Consider the following 20485-nt stretch of genomic DNA (forward strand, 5'->3'; position numbering starts at 1 on the left):
ACTTCATTTTCCCTTCTGCATGGCAGAATTTCAAACATGTATGATTAAATATGAATTTAGCTCCACTTAAAAGCCCCCTGGGAGAGAAGGAGAAATAACACTATTGAATTTGTGTCATGAATTTCTGTAGAATATGGCCATAATTGTCTTCTTTATGTTGTTTTACTCGGAAATTATAGCCGCAGAACATATTTTATAGCAAGGGCTTCCATTGGGTAGGAGCCCTGTGCAATTGACAGAGTGCATGTGCTGACTACTGTGTAGGCCTGAAAGTAAGGGAATTATTAGCCATTAATGAAGGTGGTGCGAGGTCACATATGCAACATGAAGTCTTGTTAGAATGATATGTACAGTAAAGTGAAACAGTTCTGCTCTAATCCAAAACTGTCTGTACCAATGGCTTCATTTTTTCATTGCAGGATTTGGTGACCAATGTGTCTCTGTGCATTGTTCATGAAATGACCTCCGGTCCACTCTTCGTTCCCGTGCAGGGCTCCTTTCTCAACTTCGAGCTGATCAGTGACCACTGCCTACTGGTGCTAAAGCGTGACGGAACTCAAAGCTGACTTTCATGACTATGTAATTTGTCCCTCTTACGTGACAAGGCTTTTCACACTTGAAATTGATAACGGATTGTACCGGGTTTAATACAAGTTAAGCTCAGTCAACATCATTTGTGGTATAATGTTGATTACCACAAAAGAAAATTTCAGCCTCTCCCTCCTTTTCTTTAAAAAAGCAAAAAAAGAGGTAACAGTGAGGCACTTACAATTGAAGTGAATGGGGCCAATATTTACCTTGGGTTATTAATTCATCCAAGGAACACAGGTTTCGGGATTTAACACTGTACATATGTACACCCTCTGTATTCTTAATAGCTGTTTCTGATTGATTGTCTGTTTTTAAAAACTCGCTGTGTCATTGTAAGGGGCCATTCACTATGAACATTCCCTCACCGAACACTTTAATAGAAGCACTATGGTCCAAATAAAGTACCCAATGTGGTCTTCTGCTGTTGTAGCCCATTCACCTCAAGGTTCAATGTGTTGTGCATTCTGAGATGCTATTCTGCTTACTACAATTATCTTAAGTTACCGTTTCTGTCAGCTCAAAGCACTCTGGCCATTCTCTGTTGACCTCTCTCATCAACAAGATGTTTCTGTCCCCAGAAGTGCCGCTCACTGGATGTTTTTTGTTTTTGGCACCATTCTGTGTTAACACTTGAGACAGTTGTGCGTGAAAACCCCAAGAGATCAGCAGTTACAGAAATACTCAAACCAGCCTGCCTGGCATCAACAATCATGCCACGGTAAAAATCACTGAGATCACATTTTTGCTCCATTCTAACGGTTGATGTGAATATTAACTGAATCTCCTTACCTATATCTGCATGATTATATGCATTGCACTGCTACCACATGATTGGCTGATTAGATAATCGCATGACTAAGTAGGTGTACAGGTGTTCCTAAGAAATAATATTAATAAATAATATAATTTTGTGCACTTTCCACTAGTTTTGTAATATTTGCTGGATGGACGTGTTTGACCATTGTGCAGTGTCTCGCTGTTTTGCAGCATCTGGTGCAGAAGCATTTGTCAAGTTAAAAAAACTTAAAGTTAAAAAGTTTTTTAAAAAAGAGTGTGTCTCAATTCACCTCAATTCTGTTTCATTTGTTGCACTACATCTTTTTAGCATAAGAACGCATTCAGTCTAAATGACCCCTAACATCACGTCCATAGGCGGAAATCGCGGGGTACCCCCCCTAAAATATCATTAAAATATGTGTATTGTAAATAATATAATGATATATTCTTAAAATAATTGTTTAAGAAATAAAATAATACGAATGCAAATGGGGCAACAACAAAAAACTCCTTGGTGTCCCCTTCAAAAATTGCTCTTGAGAATTGTTATGTTTATTCCCCCAACATTTTGATGAGATTTTCGCCCCCGATCACGTCAGCATCAGAATACATCACTGTAAAAATGGTACTAATAATGGTACTAATACTATGTTTAAAATAAAACGGTCGAAATGTTTCAAAATCGCTACCACATGGCAAGAAATGTGCACAGCATACACGTACACGTACGTACATCATGTTGTCAGAGAAAAGGAGGAGGAAGGCATCTCAGTCTCGGCTTCAACTGAGACTGAGAGAATTGAAGAACAGGGTTTTCAGTTATTTACAATTTATCAGAAGCCGCCCAAGTGAAATTTCAGGCCGCCTAAGTAAAATTTCAATGCCTTATATCTAGAGTTGTAAATATGCTTCTCATCTGAGATGCACATCTGTGTTTTATGCGATTGTCGTGCACGCTATCTCTAGAGCATGCAAGTTTGCACGAGTCCAGCAGGCTTCCTGTTTGTGCTTCAGTGTCAGGAGAGCACAGAACGGGATGACTCGTGCTACTCAATCCAGTATTTCTCGAAATGGCGGCACACATAACAAAACTTACGTTAGGGCTAGACAGCACAACATGCTAACCACCACTGGTGAGAAAAACAGCTAAAACAATGCCATGCGCTAGCAATTATGTGTCTAGTGAATTTTTTAAAAGTACACATCATCATTCTGTTCGAATGATGTTAAATATAAGGAAACAAGTCCTAAAGTCCATTAAAATGTCTTGCCGCGTACCACTGTTGATGGTTACATCTGGTTAGGACAAAAACTCCACATATATGAGATGTAGATTTCCGCTTGACACTTAATCAAGCAGTGTAAGACGAAAATATGAATATTTGAACAGCACAAATTTAGAATTCAATGACTATAAACAAAGCATCTGCTGTTGGTGTTATGTCTACATGATAGAACATAAATATGTTCTTTTCAACATGTTGAGGACAGAATATTGTCATTTGTAATCTCATTGTCAATGTATGGGAGGAGTTCTTCATCTTTGATGAAATCCACATTGGACTGTCTGTGGTTGCTAGTTATTTTCAATTGTTCCTCTGTGGTTTGGCTTTCAATCATAACATTTGAATATGATTTCAATATTAATTTCTCATTATTCCATTTATTATTCATAGTAATATGATGTGTGTTAATGAAATTCTAATATTTATGATGTGAGCTAGCTTCATCCATAAGTACATTTTTTTATTATTATTATTACTATTCTGCTATCGTATTGGTACAGCAAGATCAGCATATGCTTACTAAAAGAACAAAATAACAACTCATTTGTTCACTTCTAAGATTCTGTATCTTGGTTTCTTTTTGTACTCAAGATATATGAAGGGATTAATTGATTTCTGCAGGACTTTGTTACAGCAATCATGGAGCTGTTCTAATGGAAGTGATGCCCAGCATTTGCTGGGGCGGCTTTTGTACTGAGGATGAAAGCAGAAACGATGCATCGGTTTGCTCTGAAACAAAGTGAATTGAGAAAAGAGAGAGAATCTCCTTTTAAGGACCCTGACTGAGCTGAGATATGCTTTGGTCCCTTAAAACTTTATTCAAACAAAAGATTAAATGCATATTTGTGTATGTGTGTGTAAGGTCTAAGCAATAAATTGAATATTCACAATATATTTGTGAAGGGAGTTTGTTGATGATTTCTGTAATTCAGAATGTCTCAATAAATCAATTCACAGCATTGTGTATACAGTATATATAATATGCATATGCAAATATCTTTCACGATTTATCAGAATGTATTTTTTCAGAATGTATATATATATATATATAATATATATACACTGATCAGCCACAACATTAAATCCACTGATAGGTGAAGTAAATAACATTTATTATGCCATTGCAAAGGCACTTGTTCAGGGGTGTGATATATTAGGCAGCAAGTGAACAATCAGTTCTTGAATTTCATGTGTTGGAAGCAGGAAAAATGGGCAAGCGTGAGGATCTGAGGGCCTTTGACAAGGGCCAAATTGTGATGGCTAGACGACTGGGTCAGAGCATTTCCAAAATAGCAGGTCTTGTGGGGTGTTCCCACTATGCAGTAGGTTAGTACCTACCTAAAGTGGTCCAAGGAAGGACAACCGGTGATTCAGCGACAGGGTCATGGGCGCCCAAGGCTCAGTGATGCGTGTGGGGAGCGAAGGCCAGCCCGTCTGGTCCAATCCCACAGAAGAACTACTGTAGCACAAAATGCTGAAAAACTTAGCACTGGCCATGATAGAAAGGTTTCAGAACACACAGTGCATTACAGCTTGGTGTGTATGGGGCTGCGTAGCCACAGACTGGTCAGAGTGCCCATGCTAAACCACATTCCTCCGCCGAAAGTGCCTACAATGGGCATGCATGTGAGCATCAGAACTGGACCATGGATCAATGGAAGAAGGTGGCTTGTTCTGATGAATCACATTTTCTTGTAGATCATGTGGATGGCCAGGTGCGTGTGCATCATTTACTTTGGGAAGTGATGGCAGCAGGATGCACTATGGGAAGAAGACAGGCTGGCGTGGGCAGTGTGATGCTCTGAGCAATGTTTTGCTGGCAAACCTTGGGACCTGGCATTCATGTGGATGTTACTTTGACACGTACCACCTACCTAAAGATTGTTGCAGACCACATACACCCCCTCATGGCAACGGTATTCCCTGATGGCAGTGTCATCTTTCAGCAGGATGATGCGCCCTGCCACACTGCACAAATTGTTCAGGAATGGTTCGAGGAACATGACAAAGAGTTCAAGGTGTTGACTTGGCCTCCAAATTCCCCAGATCTCAAATCCGATTGAACATCTATGGGATGTGCTGGACCAACAAGTCTGATCCATGGACTTAAATGATCTGCTGCTAACATCTTGGTGCCAGATACCACAAGACACCATCAGAGGTCTTTTGGAGTCCATGCCTTGACGGGTCAGAGCTGATTTGGTGGCACAAAGTTCTGTACTCTGCCAATTATGTTATTTCAAGATTTACTATATCGAATTACTTGATTGCTGTATAATCACAAATGTATAGTTGCCCCTCCCCCCACCCCTTTACATTGCTTTGATAAAGTTAGCTACTTTATATTAGTAGCCTGTAGTGTAGCTAAACTTATTTTCAAAAGTGTAGCAACACTATAATTGAATTAGCTTTAATATAAGTAACTTCCACTGCAGCTTTCGCAACACTTGTCTGTGGTACCTATTGTCACTTCAGTGAATGCTTTAACAAGCTGAGTGTGTTGTTTCGTGGATGATGGTTTCTGTTATTAAATATGTCAGCATGAGAGGAGAGGTCAGACTGCCCGAACATTCAGAGTTCTGTAGTTCCCAGCACTGTCATACTGCAGAAAAATAGACTCTCTTTCCATTCCAAAACAAACTAAAAGGGATACCAAAAGTGTTGTTCCATACCTGTATGACTTTTTCTCTTCAGTGGAACACAACGAGAGAGCCTCAGTCACTATTTACTTTCATTAATTGGAAAACAAGATGCAATGAATGCAAATGGTGACTGAGGCAAATACTCTGCATAAGTTTTCCTGTTGTGTTCCACTGCAGAAAAGAAAGTCATATGAATAAGTCATATTTATGTGAGTAAATAATGACAGAATCTTAATTTTTGGGTGAATTATCCCTTAAATATTTCCATGCAACCTCAAACATCTTTAGATAGCTACTATGTTCAGTATGTGTGGTTCAGAATTCGGACAAATTATAGCTTGCTTTTATCAGTGCTTACATTTTTTCCCCATTATTAGGAAATGGTCACAGTGCAGTGTTAGGAAATTGGCAGGAGTCATCGCTTCACACCTCCAGATGACTGATCTCCATGGAGACACATTGTTAGAGTGTAAGGTGGCATTGGAGGCGGTAGCTGGGAGGGAAGTTATAGAGCTTATAACCAGGTAATCCCACAATCCTGTCCTCGAACCCTGAAGCCTCGGCACTTGTTAATGTGTGTGTGGGGGGGTCAAGCCCAAATCAAAACAGACTACATGCATCACCGTATAATACTAGAAATGAAGTCTGCAGTGTTGATATCTGCATCTCCTTTAGCAACCCCACTGTTGCTCTCCAGGGGCTCAAGGTTTATGGTAATATTACCAAACACTATTTCAGGGTGTATCAAATATCACTTATATGTCACTGTTGTACAGTAAATCTTGGCGGTAAATGTCAGAGTGCTTAACTTTATTTGCCTCCTAAACTTGGCAATATTTTGTGCTCTCGTGTAGGTGGACTAAGCTTAGCACCTAACAGCTTGCTGCTTTTGGAAAAGCGTAATGCCCGAGAGATTTATATCTAGCGGAAATTTGTCCCGGGGGGACAACACAGCCTCCAAGTTTAATATCCTCCCATGAAATCAGTTTTCTCTGAGTCTCCTCGGACTCCTGTTCTCCTGTTGTTATGACCAATCTTCTTCCAATCCTGTGCTCTCACCCCCTCCTCATCATCGCGAAATGTAAGTCATGGACATCTGATTAGACAAGAGTTTAGATGTAATAGCATTGCTGGACAAAGTAACACAAGATAGGGTGGCCTTCATTGCAGGTTTTTTCTACGACATATCTACAGCTATTAGGCACATAATGGAGTGTGGCCACATATGCTGTTAACATGGTTAAATTTTTCCTGGAGAAAAATCAAGTTGAGGGACTCTGTTTGCTAAAATGTGGACTTGGTATCTAGTCTTTTCACCAACAAGTGTGGGCAGAATGTCCATCTCTGGAGAATTAGAACAATGTTATATTTATTAACGAAAACTAAAACTAAATGAAGACATTTTTGTTAACTGAAATTAAAATTAAAACAGCATTGGAAAATTTTACTAAAATCCATTTTCATGTCTCACAAACTAAGATATAGTTACATTTGCTAAATAGTTAACAAAAGGGATAGTTTACCCCAAAATTTAAATTATGTAATTGAATACTCACCCTGATGTTGTTTCCTGATGTTCTTCCGTGGAAAATAATAGATGTTAGGCAGAATGTTATCCTCAGTCGCCATTTTAGTTTAAAATGTTTAAATTATGTCAGTTATATCAGAAAATGAGAAAAAAAACACTAAATATACTGAAAAACTAAAACTAAACAATCTGGGAAACACTAGGGAAAAACTAACATTAGAGTGAGAGTGATAACATGGATTGAAAAAAAAAAAAAACCTGAATTGAAAATACAAATGTAGCAAATTAGATCAAAAGGGAAATCTCTCTATATATATATGGATGGATGGATGGATAGATAGATAGATAATTAAGTACAATGGTACAAACTGATTATCAGCTTTCAGAATCAATTTTAGCAGAATTAATTTTAACTCCACCGAACAGACAGTACACTCTTCTATCAACTCTTAAGAAAGATTATTCTTCTGGCCAATAAGTACAACTTTCTTATTCTATATAGTACTAACCAGTTGGGGATTTCTTTAAGACTGCAAGGGAAGCTCAGCTTCCCCTATAATGTCAAAAAAATAATGGTCAAATATGTACTATTGTGTAAACAATTTATTGACTAAAAATGTGTTAGAACACGTTCATCTCGAAGACGAGTTCGTTCAGAATCAGCTACATTACATATAGCAGGTCGGCTGACTCGATTTACTTCTCATACATTCCCGTAGCGTCAGTGCATTTCCCTGTTGAAGCCGAGCGTCCATTGACTTCAATGGGGCTGCTCTGAACAGTTTTTTCAGTGCTCCGAAAATAGACGGTCATTGGATAAATGCTGCGATTATGTCCCGCCCACGGACGCTCAGCGTCTCTGGGGGTGAATGAGGAGTGGGCTGGCCCGGACTCCGGGCTTCAGCGTGATGATTGGAGGATCTGTCGAAGGACTGCATCTCCTTTTGATTGACAGCGAATCTGTACTATAAGAAGTCACTGAAGCTATTTCGCGCTCAGTCCCATCGCGGATTTCTCAAGTGTAGTCGAAAGACAAACTGCTGCAACCTATTTCTTTATATTTGTTTGGCGAAATTGCTAGTCAATTTGCATAATACATTTCACACAATTATACACCACAGTCCTTGTTTCAGTTTTACCAAGTTTAATATATTTTGTTTTAGAGCGTTCGTTCGTTCGTTCGTTCATTCATTCATTCATACAGTAGGCTAGGCTAGCGTCGTACGGGTGAAACTGCGCACGATGGCAGACGGTGCTAATATTGTCGACTTGATTTTGGCGAAGCCATTTGAAAGTCTTCCTTACAAGGAAAAAATTAGAATTAAACAGCAGGGCAGATCAACACCTAAGATTGATTTAGTGCAAAAAATAGGGTAAATAAGTTTATAATGTAGGCCGAAAATGAGCTTCCCCTCTTTGAAAGACCAGCAGCCGCCACTGGTACTAACAGTATAAAAGCATAGCCTGATCAAACGTTTAAGTGACTTTGAGTTGTGAGCCGCAAACACAGAGACAGTCAAGCATGGATATAATGAGTTTAATAAATGAAAATACAGGTAAATACAACTAAACTTAAACAAGGAATATATATATACACATACAGAATACAGAAAAGTAAAGAAAGAGAGAGAAAAGACCAAAGAATGGCAAGATTTACAATAAGTTAACAATAAACTTTGAGAACCATCAGAGAATCAAAATCAAAGTCCAAGCTTAATGACGAGTCTACATTTTATAAAACGGTTACTTGCATTGTCTTAAGTGCTGAACAAGAGTCCGGATGCATCTGGAAAACGGAGATTCTCTGTGAGTTTGTGAGCTGAAGCATTCGTTGGATTCGTCTGGAGATCAGTTGGAAGTTTGAACGAAGTTAACTTGGAAGCAAGTTTCCGGAGAGTCAGGAAAAGTGTTTGTCTCACAAGGGAGAGATCCCCATCTCACAAGAGAAAAATGAGCAACGATATTCTTGCACAGAGGTATCTTGAAGCCAAATCAGTTCAAACCCATCTTCTTTAAAATGACCAAACATGGGTGCCAACTTTTAGCTGGAAAATTCTTCCTTTGTTCCCCTTCACAGCTTATTTGCATGTTCTAAGGTGGTCTGCTCTACACCAAAGTATGGTAAAAGTAGTATAATGCATTTTATAGTAACATCCTATACACCATAAATTGAGGCAAAAAGAGAGGATAATTTCAATACCAAACAGATGGGGTTTGCAGATATTAATTGATATATACACAATATGCAATAGTGATACCTACTTTAACTTGGATGTCAGCATCCAAAGTTACCCTAATCATAACTCGAGAATCATAACTAGGTTAATATAACATTTGGACCTACATACAACACAGGAATACATCCTATGATCACAAAAACTATCACAAAAATGTATGTGTTCAATGCAGAAAATGTGTATTTTCTTTTCAGCATTTCTCCATCCCCTGGCATTTCGTGACTGACAAAGGGGGTAGTCGGGTGCCTATGCAGTTACCGGAGTGACGTAGAGATGTTTCTGTTTAGCATCTTAGGCACTTAATGTGACAAAGGTCTTTTAGTGACCATTATCTTGTAGACATTTTTGGAGCCAGGCTAATGTTTTAATGTGAGGAAAGGGAGAGGGGGAGATTTTACGACCAGATGAGCAGATCGAGTTTCTTGATACTGTCCACACGTTACACAAATCAACAATAAAATATATATATAAAAAAATACAAAATCGAAACTATTATAACCCAGCATTTGGTGCAGTTTGCCTGCATTTAAAAAGCTTTTTATGTCTGTTATTAATGAAAACCTGGTTGTGTTCGAGAGACAGGCCTTCCATAACCTGTTTTATGACTGGCTTATTGTGTGTCCGAAGGAAAAAAAAAACAGCAAGCAGCACAGGCTAATCCAGCAAATGCTCTTATCTCACACCCCGCTCTGGGGCTTGATACTGTTTTAATAATGGCAGTGCAACAGTGGATTTGTCCTGGTCATGTGAATTATAAATATTGATTTTGTGACTTTGAGGGTTGAAAAATGAAGGCAGCTGCTTTTTAAAGACAAGATAATGGCTCTCAGATCCATTGTATAACGTGCCGAAATGGGACCTTGATGGCAAAACCTTGCACAATGAAATGGGCCCTGTTAAAGGTCACAAGGTAAGACAAAGACAACCCCTTCCTGAATTCTGTCCATGCTGAAATCGCCTCTCTTTATCTCTCTGTCTTCTCTCCACGATAGATTGTCATATCCAGCATAATGTGCAGCTACAACAAAGCTGATTGGACCGAGCTTGCCAAAATGGCAGAGGTGAGTCTTTATTATGCTAATTTGTGAACACATATAATAACCTCTTCCCTTAGGGATAATTTGGCTCTTTCGATAACACTGCATCACACACTGTCCTTTACCAAACTGCAAAACCAACATTTACTGTTATACAAAATAAAATTTCTTTATTGAATCACTGGCAGCTAATCCTGGATCTAAAGTTACATTTACGGGAAATGCTTATCGGAAGCAACTAATCTGATGTTGCCAAGAAGCTGAGAGAGATTAGTCGTTGGATGCCAAGGAGTGAGCCGCTGATGGTTGAATGAATCAGAAGGAGATGTAGAGAGGGGGATGGAGAAATAGAAAGGAAATGAAGGGACTTCCCAGGCCAGTCCATCTGTTAGAATTGAGTTCTCCAAATTCCAGAGTGTTGTCAGTCAAACCAAACAGCTTCAATCCAAAATCAGCATCAACCCCAAACAGCTTCAAACCCAAATGGCATCAATCCCTAATGGCTTCAACCCCAAAATTGCATAAACCCCTACTGGCATCAACCCTAAAACGGAATCAAACCCAAAAGGCATAAACTACAAAACAGCATCAACCTCTAATAGCTTCAACCCCAAATGGTTTCAACCCCAAAACAGCACCAACCCCTAATGGCTTCAACCCAAACAGCTTCAACCCCTAAGGGCATCAACCCCAAAATGGCATCAACCCCCTCATGGCTTCAACCCCAAATTAAATCAACCCCTAATGGTTCAACCCCAAAACAACATCAACCCCAAATGGAATCAATCCCTAATGGCTTCAATCCCAAAATGCCCTCAAACCCAAACCAACAGCAATTGAAACTGCATCAACTCCATGATGATAAAATGTATACATTCTCATTCACACCTATCATACTCCGATAAGTCTACACACACGCAGATACAAACACGTTATCACAGGCCTTGATATTTTAAGTACAAATAGAGGGAGACAGTGGAGCTACCCCAGGATTAATCATAGTTGACTTGCTGATCTCAGGCGCTTAATTGTGCAGAGAAAATGGCTGAAAGTAAACAGTCTGCATGTCAATGTGTTAATTCTCCTATCGATTACATTGACACATCCCCCATCCTCTCTCTCACCTCATTAAACCGGCCTGTTAAACCCACCCAAAACCCTCTTTTACTAATGACGCAGATGGACATCTGGTATTTCCTGTCCCCCACCCCCATGCATATTACTGTCATTATATATTCACCTAACATCCCCTGTCACTGAAGCCCAGGTATATTTAGCATATTGTATATTTATAAAGCAAGCCGATGATGTAAACCATGGTGAGAACATCACTTGAGATTACAGCTGCTGTCACACCACACTTCTTTTGAAAAAAAAATTGTTTTAGTTATTTTAAAGGATTTGTTCACCCACAAATGGCATTTATGTTTTAATATACTCACATTCGCATGTCTTACCAAACCTGTATGACTTTATTTCTTCTGTGGAACGCAAAAGGTAAAGCATTTCCTGGACACTTTTTTCTGTATAATGAAAGTGAATGAGAACTGGAGTGGTCAAGCTCCAAAATGACAAAAAACATCATACATTTATAATAAAACTGGTCTCTATGACTTATGCACTGTATTTCAAACCTGCAAGTCTTGCCTATATTGGTTGAAAGCTAAATAATTGATCTGTTGTTGGAGATGAAATGAGAAAAGGATGTACGGTAGATACAAAAGAATGGCACGAGGTGGTTAAAGCATGTTTGTCTTCGAACCTGGTCTACCGCCGGTTGGTAAACTCCTCTGTGGTCTGAATGCTTCGTCTTCCTCACGTCTGCTGTTTAGCTACCTGTGCCGGCAAATATGAAATAAAGGCTCAGTTGCCATGGCAACTCAGTTTTCAAAGAGAATCAACCATTCATTCCCACTTTGAAATCGAAGGGAACACTTAACACTGTTCCTCGCCTAAGGACACTACTTAAAAGTTTTTTTTTTCACGCTTTCTTTCCCTCCCTTGCACGCTACCCTTTCTCTTTCTCTCTCTCTCTCTCTCTCTCTCTCTCTCTCTCTCTTGTCCAGACTCTCACTCTCTCACGTTTTTCTCCTCACAGGAGTGTCAGTCTGAAGTAAACCATTCTGCTTTCCTCTGCTACTTTCCCTCTATATAATCACTGCCTTTGAGAGAAATATAAAATCATAACGATGTGCCTGAGGCTATAATTCATAAATGTCAAAGTCTCTCCATGAGCTGTTGCTATTTTATCCAACTGAATGTTGGCAGAAGCAAAAGAAACAGTGGATTTCAAATAAATGGCTAAAAGCAGGCCCAATAATACAGAAGATGTGCCATGTGTGCTTGTTTGTGAGTGGCATAGCTACAGAATCTGTGAATTTAAACTAATGAAAGTCTCTTTGCCATCACTCAAATGGAAGTTTCTTGGGCTGCATCCTCCACATTTGTTGCTGATTAGGATTTGGGTTGAGCGATATTAGTGATATCGGTCAAGTAGTAGAAACATTTATGCATGGTATTTCATAAAATCACTTGCAGAACCTTTAACAACATCCCTTGAAAGTCTGGTCAAAGTCTGGTTTGTGGCTATACACAAATATTCTCTGCTGTTCTATGTGCTGGGTTTGGGCATGAGTGTTTGAGTTAGAATCAGTTTCTAGAATCAACACCTTTGGTTCCCTGTCTCCAGTGCTTGTTCCTCCGCTTTTGGAGAGACTATATTTTCACCAGATATTTTGTCCCCATCCTATCATCTCCTTAATGCCCCCTGAGATCAGACTATCCCTGTTTATCCACAGAGTATGACAGGGATTGCTAATGTGTTCCTTATCTGCTTTGCAGTTCATAATCCTTGTCTAAGACAGTGTCAGGCTTGATTCAGATCTAGCTCCTTTCTTAGAGCACGTCCTCAAAATTATTTACTCGTAGTGTCCCTCACTAAAAAGTACAGCGCTGGAACGCTTTCTTTCCCTCGCTTGCACGCTGATATTGTACATTGATATTATAAGATAGTAAAATTTACTATAAGATAGTAAAATCTTGATACAGTGTATGATATTTGATATATACCATAGTATTTTATTCCACAATCAGGCTGAACGGTTCAAGTTGAGGAACAATGAGGTTCTGGGTTTGTTGGCATGGTGAAATGTTTTTTTTTTTTTTTGTTCTCCACTGTGGTACTGCAAAATCTGAATTGGAATGGAGTGAGTGAGCGAGCCAGTGACCAATCGTGACTTGCTATGTCAATAAAGAAGTTTCGCTAGCATGGTTTTCTATCTATAGTATGGTTAGCTATCCGTGCTGAGAATTCCAGGCCGGGAATGGTTTGTAGTCTTATAGAACTGTGTGGAAGTGGAAATTTATACTGGAACCGTTCCTAACTGTGCTTGGAACCATTCGGCCTGATGGTGGAAAAGGACTTTAAGATTACCTTAACACTATACCATGGGATGTACATGGTACTCCAAGGTACTTTTAAAAATTCCTTGGTATTTCCCACAAAAAAGGTAATAAAACATATATACTATATGACAATATCACTACATTTATGTTATTTTAATTAATTGTGCAGCCCCGAAGGATCGTGAAATTAGTTTGATGCGGAGCAGAATGAGCACCTTGGTCAGCCTTCAGGAAATAAGGCATGTCACATCTGCTATTCTCTTTCCTAAGGGCACTTGATCATCTTTGGTTATCTAATAAAGACTATTTTGGTTTGCAGTGCATAATTAGTAGTGTCTACTAAGGCAAGCATCACAATTACTATTGCTCATACTTGGCATACTTGAAGGTTTGTTGAGGAAATGTATGCTATTACTTTTCTGAGAGATCATACTTCAATTTGAATATTGCATAATACTAAATTATTACTGTGGGATGCAGTTAAGTTTATAATTATAATATAATACTGAATAATCATTATTATGTTGAGGATTAACTGGCGACCTGTCCAGGGTGTCCCCCGCCTTTCGCCCAATGTTAGCTGGGATAGGCTCCAGCCCCCCGCGACCCTGTACACAGGATAAGCGGTTGACGATGGATGGATGGATGGATGGATGTTGAGGATTAGATTCATTTTATATCCAAGTAAGATATGTTTGTCCTGTTTACTTCACCTGGGGCTTTTATTTTGACAATGAAAGTGCAGTGTGTATTTGACAGTTTGTGATGTTCTGCATCTTGTGAAATTCTGTCATCTCCTTCCTTTCTGTTATACTGTGCCATGTTTGTAAAATTGTATAATAACTTGTAGGGGTTTACTGATGTTTGGGATCGTGCAAATACTTAAACCTGCATTACTTTTTTCACAGTGCATGTGAACTGCTCACAAATATCAAGAGCCCATGAGCCCTTCTCATGCACTGAACAGCATAACAACCATTTCTCCTAATGCACATATAGACCATGTTTATCTGTCTATAATCGCAGCCTTTTGCAGCTTAATCACAGCCTTTTGCAGTGCAATAATTTATTGTATGTCCATATCACAATTTTTAATTTTTTTTTCCTTTTCAACCAATTTGGAATTCCCAATGTACTCTAAGTCCTCGTGGTGGCGTAGTGACTTGCCACAATCCGGGTGGCGGAGAACGAATCTCAGCTGCCTCTGTGTCTGAGACCGTCAACACACGCATCTTATCACATGGCTTGATGAGTGGGTTACCGTGGAGATATAGAGTGTGTGGAGGCTTCACGCCATCCACTGCTGCACCCACGCTAAACTCACCATGTGCCCCACCGAGAGCGAACCACATTATAGCAATCACGAGGAGATTACCCCGTGTGACTCTACCCTCCCTAGCAACCGGGCCAATTTGTTTATTTAGGAGACCTGGCTGGAGTCACTCAGCACGCCCTGGGATTCAGACTAGTGAACTCCAGGGGTGGTAGCCAGTGTCTTTACCACTGAGCTACCCAGGCCCCCATTTTTATGTTATTTTATTTAATTGTGCAGCCCTGAAGAATCATGAAATTAGCCTGATGTGGAGCAGATTGAGCACCTTAGTCGGCTCTCAGAAAGCGCTCCTGGCAACTGTGAAAAGACGCAAGTTGGCCTGGTATTTGCATGTCACCAACCACACCAACCTTTCAAAGACAATCTTCCAAGGAACAGTGGAAGGTGGGTGAAAGCATGGATGACAAACATCAGGGAATGGACATCCCTCTCCATAGCAGAGCTTCTGTCAACAGCCTCCAACAGACATGACTAGAGGGCAGTCTCAACTGCATCATCCCTCATGCCACCCCGATGGCCTGATGGGCAGAGGGACTGACATGACATGACTATTTATGAAACGTTATGGCCTAATAAAAAAAAACATTCAAATAGTTGTGATATTAATGATATTGCTTAATTTTATATTGGCAACAAAATCATCACAATTATATATTGAATATTTTACATTGCCTAACCCTAGTCTACATTAATGGAGGGACTAGAGCCATACCTAGGGGACCAGAATATCAGAGACTTGGGTGTGGGTTCTTTTGACTTGATAAACAACCAACCAGTACACCCTGTCAACCACCACCCTTACAAAACATCTGGAGTTGCCACGAACTTGCTGCAAATTTGGCACTCATACATTATAACATGCAAATGAGTTTTATGGCAAACTCTTCATTGTCTGCAAAAGTTTGCTTCAGATTCACTACTAAAAGCCATAAGCTGCAAACTTCTGGCAAACATTTGTGGCGAATAGTAAGCTGGGGAATTTGCAGTAAGTTTATGGCATGTTTGCCTAGATAAGTTCTAGCATCAAATTCATACACTACATGGTTAAGTGCATAGTATATTTTGCAAGTGCATAGTGAATAGTGCATCATTTGGGACACAGCTTCAGAACACTTTATCAACAATCTGTTAATGCCTTAGCAACCATCCAAAAGACTAGCAACTGCATAGCAATGTGAAAAGAGCCACTCAGAGGACCTTAGCATCCATACGACCTGGCAGCCACACAGAATATACCCTTGCATTATGGTAGAGAGCTTTGCACTGGCAAGCACCGCTAACATTTTGCAGTCAGGATTTTTACAGTTAATACCGCTAGGAAAAAAGAGATCTCCCAATCATGTCTTCAGCAAACTGTTTTTACCATTTTGTTTTGTTGTCTTTTTATTTTTGTATGGCTTGTTTTAAATCTATCCCTACTCTCTCACTAGTAAGCCAGCAAATCAAACAGTAGTCTTTCTCCTCTCTCTCTCTCTCTTAAATCAGCTTACTGTGATGCGATATGATAGCACTTAATTCACTGTGTGTGAGTGTGTGTTGCTTCTTTTGTTGGGCAGGCAGGCGAAAAGGAAAGCCTACCCCCCTCCTAGTCCTCCACTTTGCTCTATAAAGGGCTTAAAAGAAACTGGGTGAAATTAAACATTATTGATAATTGGCTTTGGGATCACGGCACATTGTGTCCATTTTGTACCTGTGTTTGCTCCTAATTGACCATGAAATCTGGGTCCTAATCCTTTAGGGCTTCAGGTTAGTCCTCTTTGCCCAGCTGACAGTGATAAATAGCATCACCCCACCTCGTGCTCCTCTGCACTTTGTAAGGCTAAAATGCTTATTATTCTTTTCCCCCTTTAATGGTTGTCAGTCTGCGTCAAATCATAAATCTACAGATGGAGTCAGTGTGGCAGGTTTGTAGAGCTTTTTGTAATTGTTTAAATCCCCCATGTGATGTGGTTTAAAGCCCCTGTGGATCTGTAATTGCCTGTCAAACTCAGCTCGGCTATGCACCCCACTCCACGAGCACGCCTGCCGCCCGCCTGCTTGCTTACTCATCTCTCGTGCATCCATGTGGAACACTTATCACCGCTCTCATCTATTTTAGAGCCAATGTCTCAGTCAACGCTGATTTGGTTTGCTCATTGTTTTGCATCTGCTTGAGTCTGATAAACAATAAAAGTGTTTGTTTTTAGATATATCCTTTATTAGTTTGTGCATGCATGTCTTCTTTTCTGTTGCACGGTGAATTTGATTCATTGCATCAAAATTGTTTTTGAAAAGCATATCAAAGAATCCTACTGGCCATATATGATTATCTAGACATACTGTATATAGTTAGTTATGCACTCTCAAAGTTTGTTTGTGAATTGTGCACCACTAGCGTCACCAAACAAGATTGCAAAAATAACTAGATAGGTAAAGTTTATTGACTTGACAAAGTCTTTGTCTGAAAGTTTTTAAAAGATAGATAGTCAAGTAGACCTTCAGTTAAAAACTTCAGAATGTTTGTTCTAAAGCCATGATATGGCAGACCTTGTTTGTGTTAAAAATGATCACATGGGAGGTTGGCACATTGTTACCATTACTTCTGGTCTACCCTAGCATCGGCCACATTATGCTGACTCACTCACAAACTCAATCTCCTATCAGACATGTTTGCATCGGCTCCAGCGTGTTTACCTTCCCCTGTGGCATGACCGGAAGTGTGTTGCTTCAGCAGTCTGAGATATCCAGGTCTGGATACTGCGTTGAAACCAGAACGTAATCACATTTGCATAATTATTGACAAGCGCGATTTCAAGGTTGTATTTTTACTCCACTGATGGTTAGATTTATGTTTGAGGTTTGGTTTGGGGGTACAATTTATAAAACATACATTCCTATTCACTGTATTACAGCCTGCACAGCTGAAAACAACTCACTTCACAACTTGTTTTTGGAGCCCCTCCGTGGACATTACATTCGGAAAATGGAGCACACACATGCCTATACACCCAACAACACTTTACGCTTCGGACACCGGTGCAGTGTTTCGGACTTCGGTAAGCACAGACCAATTTTAGCTAAAGAAATGTCAACATACTGTTTCTGATTACATGGTGAAACCAGTCTGTTGTGTTTGTTTAGATTATAATTTTTGTCATTTATAGATTGAATTAACAAGCATTCTTTTGACCTGTTTGAAAATTCTGTCTATGGTAAAAAAGTCTATGGGATTTCTTGGTCTGCTGTAAAAAATAACAAATATTTTGATCTGTTAGAAAAGATATAGTAACACTATGTGGCAGCGGGGGCGTGGTCAAGCGCCCATCTGGGAGAGAAAAGCGGTAAGGGCGCTTACACCTGAGCTAAATTATGTCTAACACCTGTGTCTAATTGCAGTAAGCATGGCGAGAGCGGCATAAAAAGTAGCAGCCACAGAGCCTCGAGAGAGAGTGCCTACACCCAGACTAGCTACATTTAAGAAAGTGTGCTGTACAATTGTATATTAGAAAGTGTGTTTATTAAAAAGAGTCTTACCTTGAAGCAAGAAGTTGTTCCACGTGTCGTCCTTTGGGAAACCTTTACACACTAGTAAAAACAGTCTGAAGAATGCCGATTTGTTTTGTCAAGCCAACATATTGCTTGTTTTCAAACAGGTTTCCCAAACACTCCCCCATCCTCGATTAGAAGGACAAAAAGATAGTTCCACCACAAATTCACACACTTTGTTGATCCAATGTTAATTTGGGTTGGCAGGGATGCTCAAACAAACAGACCAATGTCTGATAGTGCCACAGTTTGGGGAAATCAACAACGTATTGTTTACTTATCGTTGACTCTGCATATTGAGCTGGGATACAATAAGAAAGGGATAATGTACAGTCACCCGGTTGTTGTTTCAAAATAAACCCGATACTGAGGTGAAGCAGTATTACATGACTACTAACTAAATAAATAAATACATGGACATTTTATATTGATTTTCATTTAAATTATTTAATTCTGTGAGAGGAAAGAAATAGCTGAGCAGCTAAAATTCACCTCCGGTTTGTGTCGGAGTTCTGTTGGTGTTTATTCTGTGAAAATGGCCACCTGAGACCTCATTATTCAGCCTAATACAAGACTACTTGACAAATACACAAATAAATAGACATGAAACATTGATTTGTGTTGAATTTCTGCAATTATGTGAGAATAAATAAATCTCTTAACAGCTGAAATCCACCTCTGGATTGTTTTAGAGTTCTGTTGGTGTTTATTTTGTAAATAATGAAAATTTGACTGCTCATTATGCATATTATTACGAGACTATAAATGATTAAATGCACATTAAACATTAATTTGAGTTTAAATTATTTTATCAGCTTACTTGTAGAGATCACACAGTGATCCGAGATGCCGGAACGATGGCTCGCAAAACCCGGATGAGCGGTCCGATACATGGATGTGCGGTTGCTACATATAAATATCAGACCACTAGATGGCGCCATTGACCAAACAAAATGGAGAATCCCAGAAGGCTGTTTAACAAAGAATTTTGTTAATAAAAAAGTCCCTTAAGCTTAACATTTTTGGTTCTATTTGGAACCTTTATTTTTATGTGTGTATGTGCTATGCATGCTCCATAAAACAGAGTTGCACACCAACAGCTTGATTGTGATGCATAGTTGAAAAATGCATTGAATATATATTTAAATAATTTGAGGCTTCTGCACCCATCTAGAAGGTGTCTGGAGCTGATGCCCTGGAGCTAAATCTATCATGTCCTCATAGAATGGAGGAAAAGGGAATGGGGCTCGCCTGTGGGAAGGTAAATCCAACATTCAGCACTTACTGTACCAGTCAGCATACAGAGACATTTTCAACAGTGTCTTTAAGCATGGGGTTAGAACGACAACTGAGAAGCACTTGTTTTGGGTTTATTTTACTAACAGCCTCCATTGCAGGCCAATTTGTTTATCACAGAATGAGGTGTGTGATCAGTACAAAATTACATTAATAATATCACAGAGCATTGCTGATAACCCTTAGAAAGTGTACTATGCTAGTACCATGGCACATTTATGGTTTTAGATGGTAATACCATTTTACTTTGATAAATGCCATGGTACTGGATGATCAACATATTCATGTACCATGTTTACATTACTCTATTTCAAAGACTACTATGGTACTACCGTGGTACATATCGAAAACCATGGGATAACCATAGGATATATAAATAAATGGGATTACCATTGTACCATGCCCAAAACAGAAATACTATTATCATGGGCAGGTTCAACAAAGCATTACATAATCATGTTACCATATTTGAAAAGCATAATATTACCATGGTACTTTATGTCATTGTAAAAATAGTCAGGTCAACATAAAACCTTTGATGCATATTCATATTGCAGTTCATAAATTTTGCTAAAAGCAACCTTCTCCATAATGTAGTACAGAATGGCAATAATAAAAACTGTCTGTGTTACAGTTTGATTGCCCTTATTTGTTAATTAACGTGGCCTTTCTTCTCAATCTTAGTGAATTTCCCCCATTTGAGTTTAACACTCATGCTGGTATTGAATGCATACATCTAAATACATGTTTTTATAGCAATCAAACTGCCTTATAACAAGGCAAGATCTGGCTTTTTTTAAGCATCACATATACTCTGTTCTAACCTAC

The 20485-nt window shown here is 39.3% G+C and overlaps 1 pseudogene; it reads left to right on the top strand.

Moving 5' to 3' along the window:
• The window catches only part of LOC127635027 (dihydropyrimidine dehydrogenase [NADP(+)]-like), a 304510-nt pseudogene that overhangs the window by 171506 nt on the left and 112519 nt on the right, over positions 1 to 20485 (top strand).

This window comes from Xyrauchen texanus, chromosome 42, assembly GCF_025860055.1.
Source record: "Xyrauchen texanus isolate HMW12.3.18 chromosome 42, RBS_HiC_50CHRs, whole genome shotgun sequence".
In the NCBI taxonomy this organism is placed as follows: Eukaryota; Metazoa; Chordata; class Actinopteri; order Cypriniformes; family Catostomidae; genus Xyrauchen; species Xyrauchen texanus.